The 17167-nt window shown below is 37.3% G+C and overlaps 1 pseudogene; it reads left to right on the top strand.

Moving 5' to 3' along the window:
• The first annotated feature begins 13881 nt into the window (after positions 1–13881).
• On the top strand, positions 13882–15504 carry LOC117088621 (annotated as a pseudogene).
• The last annotated feature ends 1663 nt before the right edge of the window (positions 15505–17167 follow it).

Genomic DNA, 17167 nt, shown 5'->3' with positions numbered 1-17167 from the left:
TGTTAGAGTGAGAGGGTTGACAGGTGAAAGGAGATTGGTCCTCTCTTTCTCACCTAGATAATACAGACTCGGCAACATGGGATTGAAATGAGGTGAAAAACACTGAGATCCTGCTCCCCCAACAATGGTGAGGTCTGGTTCTGTATTCCTGGAAGGCAGGTGCAGGAAGAAAGAGTTTTGTTTTTGGCCACTGCTGTCCAGAGTACAGCACCACAGTTGAGATGGTGGGGAGCACATCGCGACTCACACGGCACAGACCTACTGTTCTGAGATTTAGTGGACTTCCCTGAAAGCATGTTTCTCTTTACCGTATACCCTTAGGACAATTTTAACAATTTTATGATGAATTCTCACCATAAAATTGTTTTACTGAGGAGAGGTTTGCTGAGCTCCTTAACTCTACCATCCTTCAAGTTTTAACTCCTCCTGAATCCATTAGCTTTAGATAACATAGAAATAATGACATTTTACTCAGAGTATTTTTCAGAAGTAAATGAAGCCATATATGGTAATATTGTATTAGCAATACTTTGCACATAATAATGCTCAGAAAAAATATAATTTGCTCTCTCTAGGCTACGAAGTTGGCTACAGTGGTTAACTTATGGATAGTATATGTTCAATGAACAAAAATCTATTGCAGAATTTAAATATATTACATATAATTCACAAATAGACATATTCATTTGTGTATGTACATATTATATATATTGCATTAGGTTGTTCTTGCATTGCTATAAAGAAATATCTGAGACTGGAAAATTTATAAAGAAAAGAGATTTGATTGGCTCACAGTTCCAGAGACTGTACAGGCAAGCAAAGTGCTGGCATCTGCCTGGTTTCTGGAGTGGCCTCAGGAAACTTAGTCATTGTGGAAAATCAAGGGAAAGCACACACATGACAGGGCCAGAGCAGGAACAAGAGAGGGGCAGGGGAGGTGCTCACACTTTCCACAGCCAGATCTCACGGGAACTCTCTCACAAGAACAGCACCAAGGGGACGGTGCTAAACTATTCATGAAGGATTCACTCCCTGGTCCAATCACCTCTTACCTGGCTCCACCTCCAACACTGGGGATTACAATTCAACAAGAGACTTGGGCAGGGACACAGATCCAAACCATATCATACAGATACAAATATAATCAAAACTAGAGAGCAGTGGTACAGTTTTTGTTTTTAGAACTCAAATAACCCTTTCCTCCTTTCATGGATCCCAAAGAGTCAAATCTACAGGTGAGCTCTCTCTCTCTCTCTATATGTCTATATATATAGATATATATAGATATACACTTTTTTCTCCATATATATTTTTAACTCAACATACAAATGGAGAAAAACATTGGAAGAAACCAATGCCTATTTAATTAATATTGCTGAGGCTATTAATGCCTTTAATGATTGTAAATTTAGATCTGATTGAGTTAATGTGGATTTTCCCACAATTTTACAGTCATCCAGTACAAGCGTTCCATCCTTGTTCTTGATACAACTAACGAAATTCAAATCATGGAAGGTTGTTTCTGAGAATGGGCCCACTAAGCTTTCTTTGCTTGACTCCTTTATCATCTACCTCCTAAATGGAGTTTTTGATGCTCAATAAAATAATCTTACTGAATTTTGCTTTGCATCTTTTATGTACAAAAGGACAGTAAATTTGTTTGAATAAAAAATATGACAATAGTGATTTTTCAAAATATTTGATACCTTCTCACAAATACATCTCAAATGATTGCAGTGGGTCTTTTATGTGTCTCAGTGTGCCATCTAGGTATCAACATTGTATGTGGATGTAAAATATCAACATAGCACAGAGCTTTCTGGTGAAAAGAGAAAAATTCCCCACCGAACACCATCCAACTATACAGGTACCAACAAGTCATCCAAAGGCAAGGCCGAAATCCTTGTATCTATCACTGATTACATGATTCTGTTCTTATAATATTGTAACAGAAAGTCTGGTGAAGAATAGAAGATATGACACAGAAGCAAGAAAATATATATTGATAAGGCCTTGGTTAAAGGAAGCAAAATACCAGTATACACAATGAAATTATCCTTACAGGCACAGATATTTTCACATCATTCTGTCAGAAAAAGAAGAGCACATGCTTCGGTTGAGTCTTTGGAGGATCCAGAGAGAAATACTGATGGAAAGAACAAACCATGTGTACATAACACTCCTTCAAAACTGATGCAGATCACGTTTAAACAGCAGTGTGTACAAATGTCATGTCATTCCTATGATGCTCTTAAATTGTTTGTGTTGTACTTTTTTGTGAGCCTTGTCATGTTCTCAAATAAGGTAGCCTTTTCAGGAAGACCAAAGATATCTTGCGTAGCAACAAGAGCCAATGTTGCCAAACTCACCTGAAAGAAAGTTGATGTGCAAGTGAAGAACAGGTGTGTCTGTTCCTTTACTCCAAAAATAAAGACAAAAAATGCTTCTAGCTTGGCAGCATTTAAAGTTGACTAGAAGAATTGTTTTATTCTTCATAGACATGTAATTGACAGTTACATACACATATGATTAGAGTCACATACGTATGATACTGTTTAATATTTATGATGTTGCTTTATATACATTATATATAATATATATGGTATATGTAATGAGAAGACAGTTACTTAAGAAAACAGATGTTATTGTATTGCTTATAATACAATGGATAAATGCTTAAGGTAATGGATATCCCACATTTACCCTGATATGATTATTACATATTGCATGCCTGTATCAAAATATCTAATATAATCCATAAATATATACACCTACTATGTACCCACAAAAATGAACAAGAAAGAAAACACTCAGAAAATTATGTTTGGGTTATTTTTAATGATGTAGTCTTTTCTTCTTCCCACTGATACTTAAAATTTAGAGCAATTAGGTTAGAAGGATAGCAAAACTGAAAAACTATGGAAAATACTAACTGGAAAGAAAACTAAAGACAAAACTAGATACAGATTTTGAAATGTGTTTTACATCTTGACCAAGTTCTAATCTTTTCATTTACAAACAAAAGTGACTCAGGACAACTTACAGCAATATAGTTTTAAATTAACATTTAATGTTTGTGGATACTCATGTGTAGCATCTGTTGTTTGTGGTATAGGTCTGTATGTGTCTGAATTTGTGTGTTATGTGTGAGTGTACACTTTGTGATGTGTGTGTGAGTGCGCATTACATTTTTTTTCCACGAATGTCTTCTGAGCATGCAATGATGTTCTAGAAGGTGAGTGTGAGTGCGTACAGTGATTCTAAGGGGTCACCTACTATCCTGCTATATGAACCAAACGGGCTTCACTGGGAAGGTAGTGCCACAGCCATAAAATCCTCCTACCATGGAGGGGGCCCCATGGAGGATTGAAATTCTCTTTTCTCATAAGATCTTCTGAATAACTACAGAGGGCTTTGAGTTTGGAACGAAGTGAATAAAATTAAGCAGCTTCTTAGAGATGATTTGAGAAATGAACCTCCACTCTGTTTCCTTAGCTTTGCATAGCGTTTTGAAGAAGATGGCTGTTCATTACAAAACCACCTGTCAAAACGGCTCTGGGTACCTGGGACAACAGTCTCAATGGGAACAAGTTTCCTAGTTGTAATGATTTTTTCTGCTGGTGGCTACATGCACCTGAAGTGAACATCACATTTGCTCGTTTAACATTGGTTGCAGAACACTAAGGAATTTCTCTTTTATCAACACTGAGATGAACTGTCTTTCCAGGAAGTGAGAAACCAAGTTACTCATTGGGTCATGTCAACTTTTCCGACTGTTTCTGGCCAGGTTCTGCCCACGTTAAATTTTCAATCTCAGACAGGAACCAGCAGATTTTCTCCCCCAGACCCCTAGGGCTGTGCTTGATAATGACTCCGCAATTTGTCTCATACTTCCCAGAGATAGGAGCATTTTCCCCTGCACTGTTCCATGCTATTTACAAAGCATAGGCATTGTGATTTATTTCCTTCTTCAATATTTATCAATATTAATGAGTATTGTGCGCATTTATTGGATGAGGCACTTACCTAAGTGGAAAGAGATTAAAAAGTGGTGCTGTTATTTGCTATCAAGGTGGTTTAGGCCTTGAGGAGAAAGCTACCTGCTTCAATTAGCCTAACGAGATAACTTAATGAGAAAGTGATCTGCTTCAGCTACGTCCTTATCAATACAAAGAAATGGCATAGTTAGGATATTTAGCTATATTCTTATCAATACAAAGAAATAGGGTAGTTTAGACATTTGTACACAGTCATTTTCAGTAAACAGACGCACACACACACACACATATATATGTATGTATGTATTTTGCTTTAAGTTCTGGGATCCATGTGCTGAATGTGCAGGTTTGTTACATGGCTATACGTGTGCCATCGTGGTTTGCTGCACCCATCCACCTGTCATCTGTGTTTTAAGCTCTGCATGCATTAGCTATTTGTCCTCATGCTCTGCCTCCCCTTGCCCCCCTCCTACTCCCCCCACCTCCCGACAGGCCCTGGTGTGTGATGGTCCTCCTCTCTGTGTCCATGTGTTCTCATTGTTTAGCTCCCACTTATGAGAACATGGTGTTTGGTTTTCTGTTCCTGTGTTAGCTTGTGCAGTATATATTTTTATTATTAAAATTAGTTGTATTATGAAAAATACTTGTAATGAATTAAATATTATGAAAGTACATTGTCCAATCTGGTGACCAGCAGTCACATGTCACTACTGAGCACTTGAAATGTGGCTGGTCCACACTGATGGAATATAAACTACACGGTCGATTCAATTTTATATTGATTACACAGATAATTTTGATACAAGTTAAACAACATATATTTAATATTCATCTGTTTCTTTTTTAAAAGGCAACTACTGAAAATTTAGAATCACATGTGGTTCTCACATTTTGATTTGTTTTGTATTCAAATGGTTTAGAAGAATGCAGTAAGATCAATAATAAAATAAAAAAGTATCAACATAAAAAGTTCCATTTTATCATCTTCTCCCAACCCCAATGTCTCCCCTAAGAACTGAGATTTCTTCTGCATTTAAAACTCCCCACACATATGTACATAAACTATAAAATATATATAAAGCTTTGAATTTGCCTTTTACTTTTAAATATATATAATGGAGGTTTTTTTCATAAAATACACTCTTTCAAATTTGCTCTTTTCATTTAAATGTGTAAGGAAACCAGCAGGCCCTGCCAAAGAGTGCATTTAGTGTCTTGGGGGCATCCTCCTAGATAGCCCTGGCAGTGGGTCCTGCTCTGTGTCTACTGCCGTACTCCCAGGGGTTTCGGCACGTGGCCTGGTACCACACTTATCTTTCCCGTTCCTGTCCTAAGGCACCCAGCTCCTCCATCACCTTTCCTTCCAGAGCAGCCTCCTCTATGAGGCACCCTACAATCCCAGGCTTTGTGTGGAGGACTGAGGTTCCTGGTGAATCCTTCTGTACTGCCTCTGAGAAGAAGCCCAGAAAGCTTTTGTGTTTAAGGTCTCTGCCAGGCCAGGTCCAGTGGCTCATGCCTATAATTTCAGCACTTTGGGAGACTTAGGTCAGAGGGCCACTTGAGCTCAGGAGTTTGAGACCAGCCTGAGCAATACAAGGCCACCCTGTATCCACAAAAAATAATAAAATAGCCAGGCATGGTAGCACACACCTGTAGACCCCGCTACTCAGGGGACTGAAGTGGGAAGACTGCTCAAGCCAGGGAGGTTAAGGCTGCAGCGAGCTGTGATTGTGCCACTGCACTCCAGCCTAGGCAACAGAGTGAGACCCTCTATCAAAAAAATAAATAAAATAAAATAAAAAATAATAAAAGTCTAACTCTCAATGCCCCTGGAGTAACAAAGCTTAAGTAACCTTAAGAGAGAAGCCACTGGAAGAGTGGTTCCAAGTGTCAAAAATACAGTCAATTACTACATCAGTTAATCATATAAATGCCTCCCCATTAAGGGAATTCGTATCTAAATATTTAATGAGACCGCTAAAAAGAGACTTCAAGCTCTGAAGCATCAGATGGAAATGAGGGTAATATGAAGGAATTTTACTGAAAATTACCAAAAATAGCAGGATGCTTGGTTCCTAGTATTTTAGAGCCAGATTAGAGCTCCCAAGGCAGGAAGGTTAGATGATTCCTCTTCCAGGAATTAGGTATTTTTTAACGTGTAAGGGGAGGTTCTACTTAAAGTCAAGAATAGGCCACCCTGTGAGCCCTGAGGAGTGAACAACCTACCACATCCTTGATGTTTAATTCAGGATTGAACACGTCAAATCATAAGGTGATTCCAGGGTGACACTTGATTTTGATAACTGAAAAATCAGGGTTCCTTAAAAAGATAAGCTACCTCATTTTATGAAAACACTACTTTTGTTATAGAATTGTCCTCTTGGGAAGTTTCCTATCAAGGAACTCTTCTTTCTCGCCTCTCACAGCAGTGGAGACTGAAGCCTGTGCTTGTCCGACTCCCATTCTCTAATCAAATGCAGGTTTTTCCCTTGGATTAACCACATTCAGAGTGTTTGCTTTGATCCCCAAGGCAAATATTCAAGGACATTAAGTAATAAAACTTAATATAGGAACAATTAAAATATGGAATTTATGAAATATTAGAAACCAGGCTGAATGTTTATTATCACAAACGTTAATAAAAAGTTAATTGTGCCCTTTAGCAATTAATCTATGCACAATTATCTCAAACTGTTACTGGGCCTTCTGAACTAATTATAATTGAGATATTAAAAGAAAATGCCCAAGTATCTACAAAACAGCTTCATACAAATCGGTATGCTTAGCTTGATGTGGAAGCCCTTAACTATGTAAGTATTATTAAATGAGTTAAGACTATACTCCAATTAGTCTATAGGAGTTGATTAGTTACAATTAGTATGCTGTGGTTGGGTACATTTAAAGAGCTTTAAAAGCATGGCAAAGCATTCTAAACAATTATTGCCTATTGCATCTTTTATTTAAGCACAAACTCATTCTTGTATGTTATAGTTCCTGTGTTCAGTTTAATAGATGCTAAATTAATGCACTGGAATAATGTAGAAATATGCAGTACTATCTTCATAGCTACATTTTTTAGGCTTCCAAAGTTAAAAAATAAAAATTAGGCAGCAGTTTTCAATTGGATTATAATACTATAATATTATTCATGGAGAACCTATCAGGTGTCACGTATTTTACATGTAACAAAGAACAGCTCTTAGCTCTTACATCATGCCAGGCTCTGTTCTAAGAACCACTATATACACATATGTATAGAGCCTATTGTACTGGTAGTAGTAGTTCCATTTGTCTTATTCTCTCTTCCTATTCCCCCCTTCCTTTCTCTTTCAATCTCTCTCTTCATGCACACACATGCTTTATTTTCCGAGTCATGCTGACCATTTATAGAGTAAGTTACAGCTATGGTACCCTTTTATCTGTGAGTACTTCAGTGTGCGGTTCCTAAGTTCAAACATATTCTGTTAAATAAACACATTTTATTAAAAGGAGGAAATGTAATGCTGATGTAATATAATTTAGTCCTCATTCTATCATCAAATTTCACCAATTTCAACCAAAATGTCCTCGATGATTATTTTTGTTCTCAGCCTAGCATCTAATTCAGGCTCATGCTTTCCATTTAGTTGGCATGTCTATTTATTATCTTTCAAATCTGTAACAATTGCTCAGCTGTTTGTTTTTCATGACTTTGAAATTTGGAGGTTTAACAGGCCAGTTATTTAAATGTGTTTGATGTTTTCCTCATGATGGGATTCATGTTATGCATTCAAGGCAGGAACACCACAGAAGTGATGCTGTGTTTTTTCTCAGCAGATTCTATGAGCAGGGAATGATGTCAATTTCCTTCATTATTGGTGATGTTAACTTTCACCATCTAGTTAAGGTGATATCTACCAGGTATCTCCACAATATAGCTACTGTTTTCTGTAATTAATAAGAAACATTTTGGGACTATGAAAATATCCCATTCCTCAAACTAATACTTAGATAAATAAACGTAATGTGTAAGCAAACTAGGACAATTTTTTGAAATAGATATGTGATAACTGATGGAGAAAGCAAACTTACTCAAAGCTAATATTTAAGACATCTATATACAAACATGCATAATGCATTATAACAATATACAGCGGTGTTACATGCAAATATAAACCATCTTCCAATTCATTTAGGAATTTTGGCAAGTCAGGATTGTACAATTTAATTACATTTTTAGCCTTCAGATGGCCTAAGAAAATTAAGACCAGGAAAAACGGACAGAGGGAGGAGAACAATTTTCTCCTCAGAGTCTAAATCTAACAAATCTGAGAGAATGAATAACCAACATCCCTTAGTTTTAAAATCCTTCTATCTTCTGCTAATTATTTTTATTGGTTTTTGTGTTTGTTTAAGTTATAGAACAAAATACTTTCCATCATATTCTGCTTATTAAAGGGTCAGGCAATGTCTAGACAAATAATATAATCAGGTCACTTTTAGAACATCAAGGGATATTAAAGATCATTTCGTCAACTTTATTGTAGGGATGAGAAAAGTTGAAACCGAGATACATCTGAGTAAGTTAGTTGCAGACTATTAGGAACTAGAATTCTGATTCTTGACTCCTCCATCTGATGTATTAACCATGCATAACCTTATTTGTTGAAGACATGCTGCTGTATTACAATTGAGGATTAAAAAAAACAAAATGCTGGGCTGAATTTATAGTGGTGTTCAAGTATTCCTTCAAGTACATACTTTAAATACTACTTGTCCTTGCCTCTCTACCGTATTATCTTCTCTACTGGGACTCAAGGGGCACAGGTGAGACTTTGTGACAGATTCTTAATGCCATTATTAATTACATTGTTTTCTCTTTCTATAGTGTATTGTCTGATGCTGGGGAAATATATACTCTTGACTGCCCACTCCTTTTAATGAAAAACTGTATCCCCTGAACTCATCATATAAAATCCTAATGAATTTCTCCAAATAGATGTAGGTCACCTCAACTTCTAATGTTATCTCCACTTTAGGAAAATCTCTAATGCAATCTTGATTATTTAAAAACTATCATTTGGCTACAGAGTTTAATAATCCTTTTAAAGCCCAAGGTACTTGAGTCTTCCTTAGGTCTCAATGGTACACACTTTCTCCTTGGAATTGTACCAGAAAATTCATTTAAAAATCAATATTTTATTAGAAGCAACATTACTCTCATAATTTGCCTTACACCCAATTTGTTTGGAAAATTGAGAGCCCGTTAGAGAGGATCTGGTTGTACTTTATATGTCTTCTACTTTTCCAGTTGGATGAAACTTTTATAAACGCATGAGCACTGCTACCAATAAGGATTTGTCATTTTGACTATTTTGTCAAAGTCGTCACACATAATTCTTATTTTGAAGTTGAGCTTCAGATTTACGTATACTTTTCCCTCCTTTGGCCCCACTGGCTTAATGTTTTAAACGTTACAGTTATGATAATATATCTTCAAGTCCCATTTCTAAATCCATCAATAACATTATAATCCAATTCTGCAAAAGAAATTATTAGTCAATGCCTGTATATTAATCATTCAAAAACAATAAAAACAAAATTGAGGGCAGAACACTCGTTGCCTTGAAGTATTGAATCAGCAAACTCCTCTGAGAGATTTATCATCAGGATTTACAATTATTTTTCCCTGATGAAATTGAGCTTTGTCTGTTAGAATTAAAGTGAAGATCACCTTTCCTGAGTCCTGTAACCACAAAAATACAGTCTTGAAGAGAGTATCTGGAACAGGAACCCCATTTATTTAGTACGATTTCTTTTTGCACCTTTTCCATTGGTCAATAAGACAGAACCTATTTCTTATAAATACAGTGATTGCATAGATATTAATTTATCTGAGTTTTTGTCAGCCTGGATTTTCCGATGAATGAATATACACCTTAAATAAAATAATCAATGAACTGAATAAAACTGTCTACCAACAGATGTCAAAGACTAATGATATATCACTGTACATCCTACTGTATAGAATTTCATTTAAATAAACATTTAATATCCAAAATATATCCTTCTTTTGATGTACAATGTTAAACTTGTAAGTTACAAGTGCAAGGTCAAAATTCGTCAGTTGCAAACTAGGCACAGATCAGGCCACACACACAGGAAGGCAAATTCTTATTTACATAGCTGCTCCAAGGCAGATGGTTTTGGCTTTAGGAGCATTGGGATCCAGAAGTTCACGCCCCATAAGTATGCCTTCATCTTCTTCTGTGCGTCACTGAGCTCTGCTTTTGTGTTCTTGCTTTCATTCTTGGAATTTTTCTCCATGATAATGAGTCCCACCATCCAGGCTTACATTTTCATTGATTCCAGAGAATATATGGAGAGGCACTGTCTCCTAGAATCTGTCAAAAATCTCATGAATGTTCCATTTGGTCCTGTTTGGTCACATGCTCCCCCATTAGGTTCATCACAGTAGACTAAAAGGTGACAAAGCACAATGAATTAAATCTGGGTCAGAGGCCATGCTTTTGCCAGGAGACGGAAAAAGCACTGTGACTGACAATACCGCCTGAATCACATGAGATAATTAATGGGCGGCTGTGCAGTTGAAAGAGGAGTACTGGACAGAATATAGTAAGAGATGAGGTGTTGGAGAGGATGTGGAGAAATAGGAACACTTTTATACTGTTGGTGGGATTGTAAACTAGTTCAACCATTATGGAAAACAGTATGGCAATTCCTCAAGGATCTAGAACTAGATGTACCATAGGACCCAGCCATCCCACTACTGGGTATATACCCAAAGGATTATAAATTATTCTACTACAAAGACACATGCACACGTATGTTTATTGCGGCACTATTCACAATAGCAAAGACTTGGAATCAACCCAAATGTCCATCTGTGACAGACTGGATTAAGAAAATGTGGCACATATGCACCATGGAATACTATGCAGCCATCAAAAAGGATGAGTTTGCGTCCTCTGTAGGGACATGGATGCAGCTGGAAACCATCATTCTTAGCAAACTATCACAAGAAGAGAAAACCAAACACCGCATGTTCTCACTCATAGGTGGGAACTGAACAATGAGATCACTTGGACTCGGGAAGGGGAACATCACACACTGGGGCCTATCATGGGGGGGGAGGGGGAAGGGATTGCATTGGGGAGTTATACATGATATAAATGATGACTTGATGGGTGCTAACAAGTTGATGGGTGCAGCACACCAACATGGCATAAGTATACATATGTAACAAACCTGCACGTTGTGCACATGTACCCTAGAACTTAAAGTATTAATAAAAAATAAAAATAAAAATAAAAAGATGACCACTACCTTCCATATGTAATCTTTACTTTTTAAAAGAGCTGTGCAATAGTTACTACCTTGTCTGCTACTGACATTCTCATTCTAAACAATGCATCGTTCAAATGAGCCTCCCCTTGCTGAAGCAACTTGAGTGAGGCTCTTTCTCATAATTGGGCAGACCATCTAGAACATCTGGAGGGAGTTTCTTCTTTGTACTCACATAGACTACCCAGAACAACAGGGACCTCTCTTCCATACAGCAGTGCTGCTCAATTGTACAATCTCTACTTTCTATTTCTTTAGAGTCCCTGTTTTTAGGGTATATAAATGTGGGGAATAATAGATTTGACCCATTATCTTTTATACTCAAATCAAATTTGATAGTCAAAAGCTCAGGAATGATTGGTTTAAGCTCACATTTTTTTTTTTGTTTGTTTCCCTTATTATCTTTCTGGGCAGTTTCTATAGCTCTGTAATTCTTCAACAAATGTGAACGCCCATATGAAATGAAGCAACTAAAAAAAAGGTATTCTGGTTTTCCTCTGACCACAAGAGCACTGGAATACAACTTAGGGAATCTGGATTTCTTTTCTCGGCCTATTTCTTAGGAGAAAAACTTTAGTAAATTTTTAATAAACTCTAAGAATCTTATTTCACATCTGTGATATGAAAAGTATATTTTATTGATATGCCTTGAGCACCTCGTACATCCCAGGCACAGGGTAGAGGTGGAATACAGCCATAGGGGGAAAAAGAGGCCTGTGCTCTGATGGAGGTTTCATTCTAGCATGATGGAGTCCAGAAATGAACAGTTCAATAAGCAAATGAGGTCATTTCAGTGATGAGCGCTGTGAAGAAACTGAAAAAGTGATAATAACTGCTGAGGGACTATTGAGAACTATTTAACTGGAATTGTGAGAGAGGTCTCTTTCCTTCTTTTACTCTTTTTCTTTTCCTTATTTTTGTTTTGTTTTCAATACCGTGTCTCACTGTAGCTCAGGCTAGAATGCAATGGTGCGATCATGGCTCACTGGAGTCTCAACCCCCCGGACTCAAGCAATCCTCTTACTTCAGCCTCCTGAGTAGCTGGGACTACAGGCACACACCACCATGCCCATTTAAATTTAGTTTTACTTTTTTGTAGAGATGGGGTCTCACTATGCTGCCCAGGCTACTCTTGAACTTCTGAGCTCAAGCAATCCTCCTGTCTTGGTCTTCCAAAGTGTTGGGATTACAGGCATGAGCCACAGTGCCCGCCTGAGAGAAGCCTCTTTAAATTTGAGCTGAGACTTTAATGACGAAATTAAGCTGATCATGTGCAAAGGTGCTAAGTTGGGAAGAAGGTGGGCTTATTTAAGGACTAGTGAGAAGGCCCATGTGCTTAAACCATAATGAATAATGGGAGAAAGAACTGAAGAGTAGAACCGAATTCAGGAAGCTGACGGGGCCATCATGGGATGAGAATTCTTGCAGAGTTTTATCAAGGTTGATAGTTTTAGGGATGGGTAAGATCCAATATATGCTTTTAAAAACTTTAGAAATTGCTTCTCTGGAGGGGTTGGCCAGGGAGAAATGGTGAGTCCGGTTAATGGGTTGTGATAACTGCTAATCAGGGTAAGATGTGTTGGTAGCTTGAAATAGGTTTAGAATAAAGATGGTGATAAGGGGTTATATTTAGATTTTATTATTTCCAGGGTTTTGTTCCTGAGCACCTGGATATATGATGGTTATATTAAATTATAGGAGGAAGACTGGAGGATGAACAGTTGGGGCTGGGCCTTCTTGATATAAGGTACCATAATTATATGACTGACTTTGAACTTATAATGAGCCTTGGGCAAATAAAGGCAGAATTACCTATGCTCTGTCTCTCCCTGATCATTCACGTAACAATAAACTGGAACAAATATTCACGAGTTCAATGCTTTTCAACACCAGATTCCAATCATATTAGAGTTCCATGCTTTTCAACACTCGAGTCCAATTGTATTGTAGATTTTTGACAACAAATATGCAAATGTCAGATACCTTTTTTGGCTTGCTGCCAGATTTTTTTTATGCCCTTCTATGATTTCTTCTGTTTCTAAATTTGTAGGCAGACATGAATTTGACAGTTGCTGTAGAGATGGGAAAATTATAAGATATGATGAACTTCTCAGTGACTAGATTTATCTTTGAAATGCATTTTCTCTATATTCTTGCCTTCTAATTACAACTTTGAACATTTAGGTAGCAGATAAATTGACAGAAGGCTTTTCCCCCTCTGGCTGAAATGATCATAATATAGTGAATAGTTCTTCAAATCATGCAACCCCAAACTGTGATAAATAGAAGTGTGCTTCTCATAGCAAAAGAGGGAAAGTACTTCAAAATACCCTTGACAGTGTTGAGATTGTAACAGTTGTATGATCCTGACAAAGAAAACTAATAGTAAAGATTTCTGTTGGGCAGAAAACATACAAAAGTATCTTTAGAAAGTTAATAGAATTCAGTGTTCAAGGTAGCTTATAACTGATAACCTTCAACAATGTTTACTTGCATGCTGTTGTTTGCAATTAGGTTCTTATAACCAGAAAATTCCGGTATGGGTGAGAAAGGGGGAGAAGAGTTCTCCGAATTATTAAAATGTGTAAGTACACATATTATGTACCTCCCCTTTCCTCTATCTCTGTTAACATCTAAGTTCCAGAAAGGAACACAAAGCGAGTGTTGCGGGATTATTAGCAAAGAGGAAAACAGACCCTGTCACTCAGCCTCTTCACCTTTGATAATTTATTCTGCAGGACAAAATAGGATCCACGTTTCCAGGGACTGTAAGCAATACCTTGCCAGCAAGTTGGATTCTGCACTGTGGATCCAAATAATGTCAATCGCAACACCAAATTAAGGCAGTGGGATTGGGCTGAGATTGACGACACACCAGTGATGCTGGATGTTACCCGTTTCTGTATTGTGAGTCTAGGGAGCGCAAAACTGTCTCACACTGATTTCATTCTCATGTCCTGGCTTGTTGTTCAAGCAAGACATGTTTCCATGGGTTTGACATTCTAAATTTATTTTTTGAAGTATTTGTGTCCTTTGTCCTATTTTCTATCTTTTTAAAAAATTTAAGAACCCTTTATAATTTCAGAATATCAATCATTTGTGTAGCGTAAGTTATAAATATCTTTCCTGGTTTTGCACATATTAATTTTATGATCTTTTAAAAATATACATAATTTAGTCTGTATGAAGTCAAAACACACTCTCTCCTTCATGGACATATTTAGGTACTTATTTAGGAAGTCTACCACCAATCCAAGATTCTAAAAGTATTCACCTGATTTCTGTCTAGGCCAGTTTTTTTCTTTATTTTTTTGTAGCATAATAACTATTATTTTACTATTCCATGATTGACTGTAATGCAAGGTGAGAGATAAAATTCAAATTTAATTGTTAAAAAATTATTAACCTGGTAATTCTTGAAACAATTGGTCAAGAACTGCAGTGGGACCTGTGAACGCTGTCTGCCAGGTAAAGGTGTGTGTCCTGGTCCATAGGCCTGTCCATGCACTAACGCTTTCCTGGGAATAGGACATCACCTTGTGCAGAACTACCAAAATCGTGGTCAAGTTCTCATCTGGCATAAACAGCATTTTATATCAGCATGGCATATATCCATCTGGAACCTTTACTCCAGCGTGGAACTACGGGCTCACCTTGCTTGTAACTACTAATCTTGAGCTCACGAAATACTTAAATAACCTGGTGGAATAACTAAAGCATTGGCTATACAAGCTTTCAGTTCAGAAACTGATTGGAGTTATCTCAACAACTGAAAGTGATGAGGTCCTTGAAAGACGGCAGTTTGACCCTAAGTGTGATGAGACTGTAAAAGATCATCTTGGGCCCAGAGGACAGTCTCAGAAAACGATCCAGGATGAAATCTGTTTAGTAATCACATAGATCACAGCTACAGTGACATTTCTGCTACTGATGGAAGTTTGTTCTTTTGATCTACTGATTTATACAGATATGTGGTTGTATCTGAAAAATTGGGAAGAGGAATGACCTTCTTCTTTTGATCTACTGGTTTATACAAAGATTTGGTCGTACCTAAAAAATAGGAAGACGAATGACCAATTCTGAGGAAGTCTCTTTCTGCATTTACGACCTAGTCCACAAAGTAAATAGCATGGTGGCCTACCGAGTTCCTGTCAATGACTGAGGATGAGATGAAGAAAATAATACAACTGTAATTTTCAAATGTGATTTTCCTGAAGCCAACTCAACCACAGTTGATATTTTATTTCACTGGTTAATTTTTAGATGGGAAAACCCAACATTATACTTTACTAAACCGCGTGTAATTTTCTGTTCTTTGGTACTTGTTTGACCTACCTTAGAGTCCACGTAATGAACTGATTGCACATTGTTGAAAAAGAACTGGTAGATTTTTGTCAGCGTTGTAATGTTACTTCCTTTGGTGGTAGTAACTGTAGATGAAAAAACTTTTGCTATAAAGCTAAATGTTTTCTTAGATCAGACATTTTTACTAAGTAACTTTACACAGTACAGGTAGAGCAATATATAAATATAAAATACAACAACAGAAGTCTGAATACTCAGAATCTTTGTTTAGATCCTAAAACTAATTCATAAGCTGTGAAATGTTCTGGTAGGTGCTTTTGTCATTTATTTCATTGTATAGCTTCCATATTGAATGAAGTTTCAATTATTAGATTTTAATTTGTGTAACTTTAATCTATGAAGCAGTAGATATTTATACCATTTAATTTCTTGTGATACAGAACCTTTTTTTTTTTTTTTTTTTTGAGACGGAGTCCTCGCTCTGCCGCCCAGGCTGGAGTGCTGTGGCCGGATCTCAGCTCACTGCAAGCTCCCCCTCCCGGGTCCACGCCATTCTCCTGCCTCAGCCTCCCGAGTTGCTGGGACCACAGGCGCCCGCCACCTCATCCGGCTAATTTTTTGTATTTTTTTTTTTTTTTTTAAGTAGAGACGGGGTTTCACCGTGTTTGCCAGGATGGTCTCGATCTCCCGACCTCATGATCCGCCTGTCTCGGCCTCCCAAAGTGCTGGGATTACAGGCTTGAGCCACCGCGCCCGGCCCAGAACTCTTAAAATTTTTTGTATTTGTGTGTTTTATAAAATTAAGCTTTACATGAAAAATGAAGAAACAAAGTTAAAGTTTCTGTAAGTTTAAAAAAGGTTTTTAAATAAAACTGGTTAACCATGTGGGACCAGGGACTCTGTCTCAAGACCTGATGCAATGTGCAGCACATGGTGGACTCTAAACACTTCTGAAAGAATGAATGAAAAATAGCACATCTAGCACCTAATGGCTCCCTTCAATGGTATACAGGAGTCATAGACTTACAGGTTTACAGTAATCTGATAACTATTTGATTACAGAATGAATTCTGAGAGATCTATAGTATTCAGTTAAAAAAAAGGAAGAAATATTTAAAAATACAGAATCTAGATACTATACAGATTTCTTTTTGGATTTTTTATTTTTTATTTTTATTATACTTTAAGTTCTAGGGTACATGTGCACGACGTGCAGGTTTGTTACATATGTATACATGTGCCATGTTGTTGTGCTGCACCCATTAACTCGTCATTTACATTAGGTATATCTCCTAAAGCTATCCCTCCCCCGCCACCCACAATAAGACCCAGTGTGTGACGTTCCCCTTCCTGTGTCCACGTGATCTCATCGTTCAATTCCCACCTATGAGTGAGAACATGCAGTATTTGGTTTTCTGTTTTTGTGATAGTTTGCTGAGAATGATGGTTTCCAGCTACATCCATGTCCCCACAAAGGACACGAACTCATCCTTTTTTATGGCTGCATAGTATTCCATGGT

Source organism: Trachypithecus francoisi, unplaced genomic scaffold, assembly GCF_009764315.1.
Source record: "Trachypithecus francoisi isolate TF-2019V2 unplaced genomic scaffold, Tfra_2.0 Lachesis_group10, whole genome shotgun sequence".
Classification (NCBI taxonomy): Eukaryota; Metazoa; Chordata; class Mammalia; order Primates; family Cercopithecidae; genus Trachypithecus; species Trachypithecus francoisi.
This window is presented reverse-complemented; position numbering and strand designations above follow the sequence as displayed.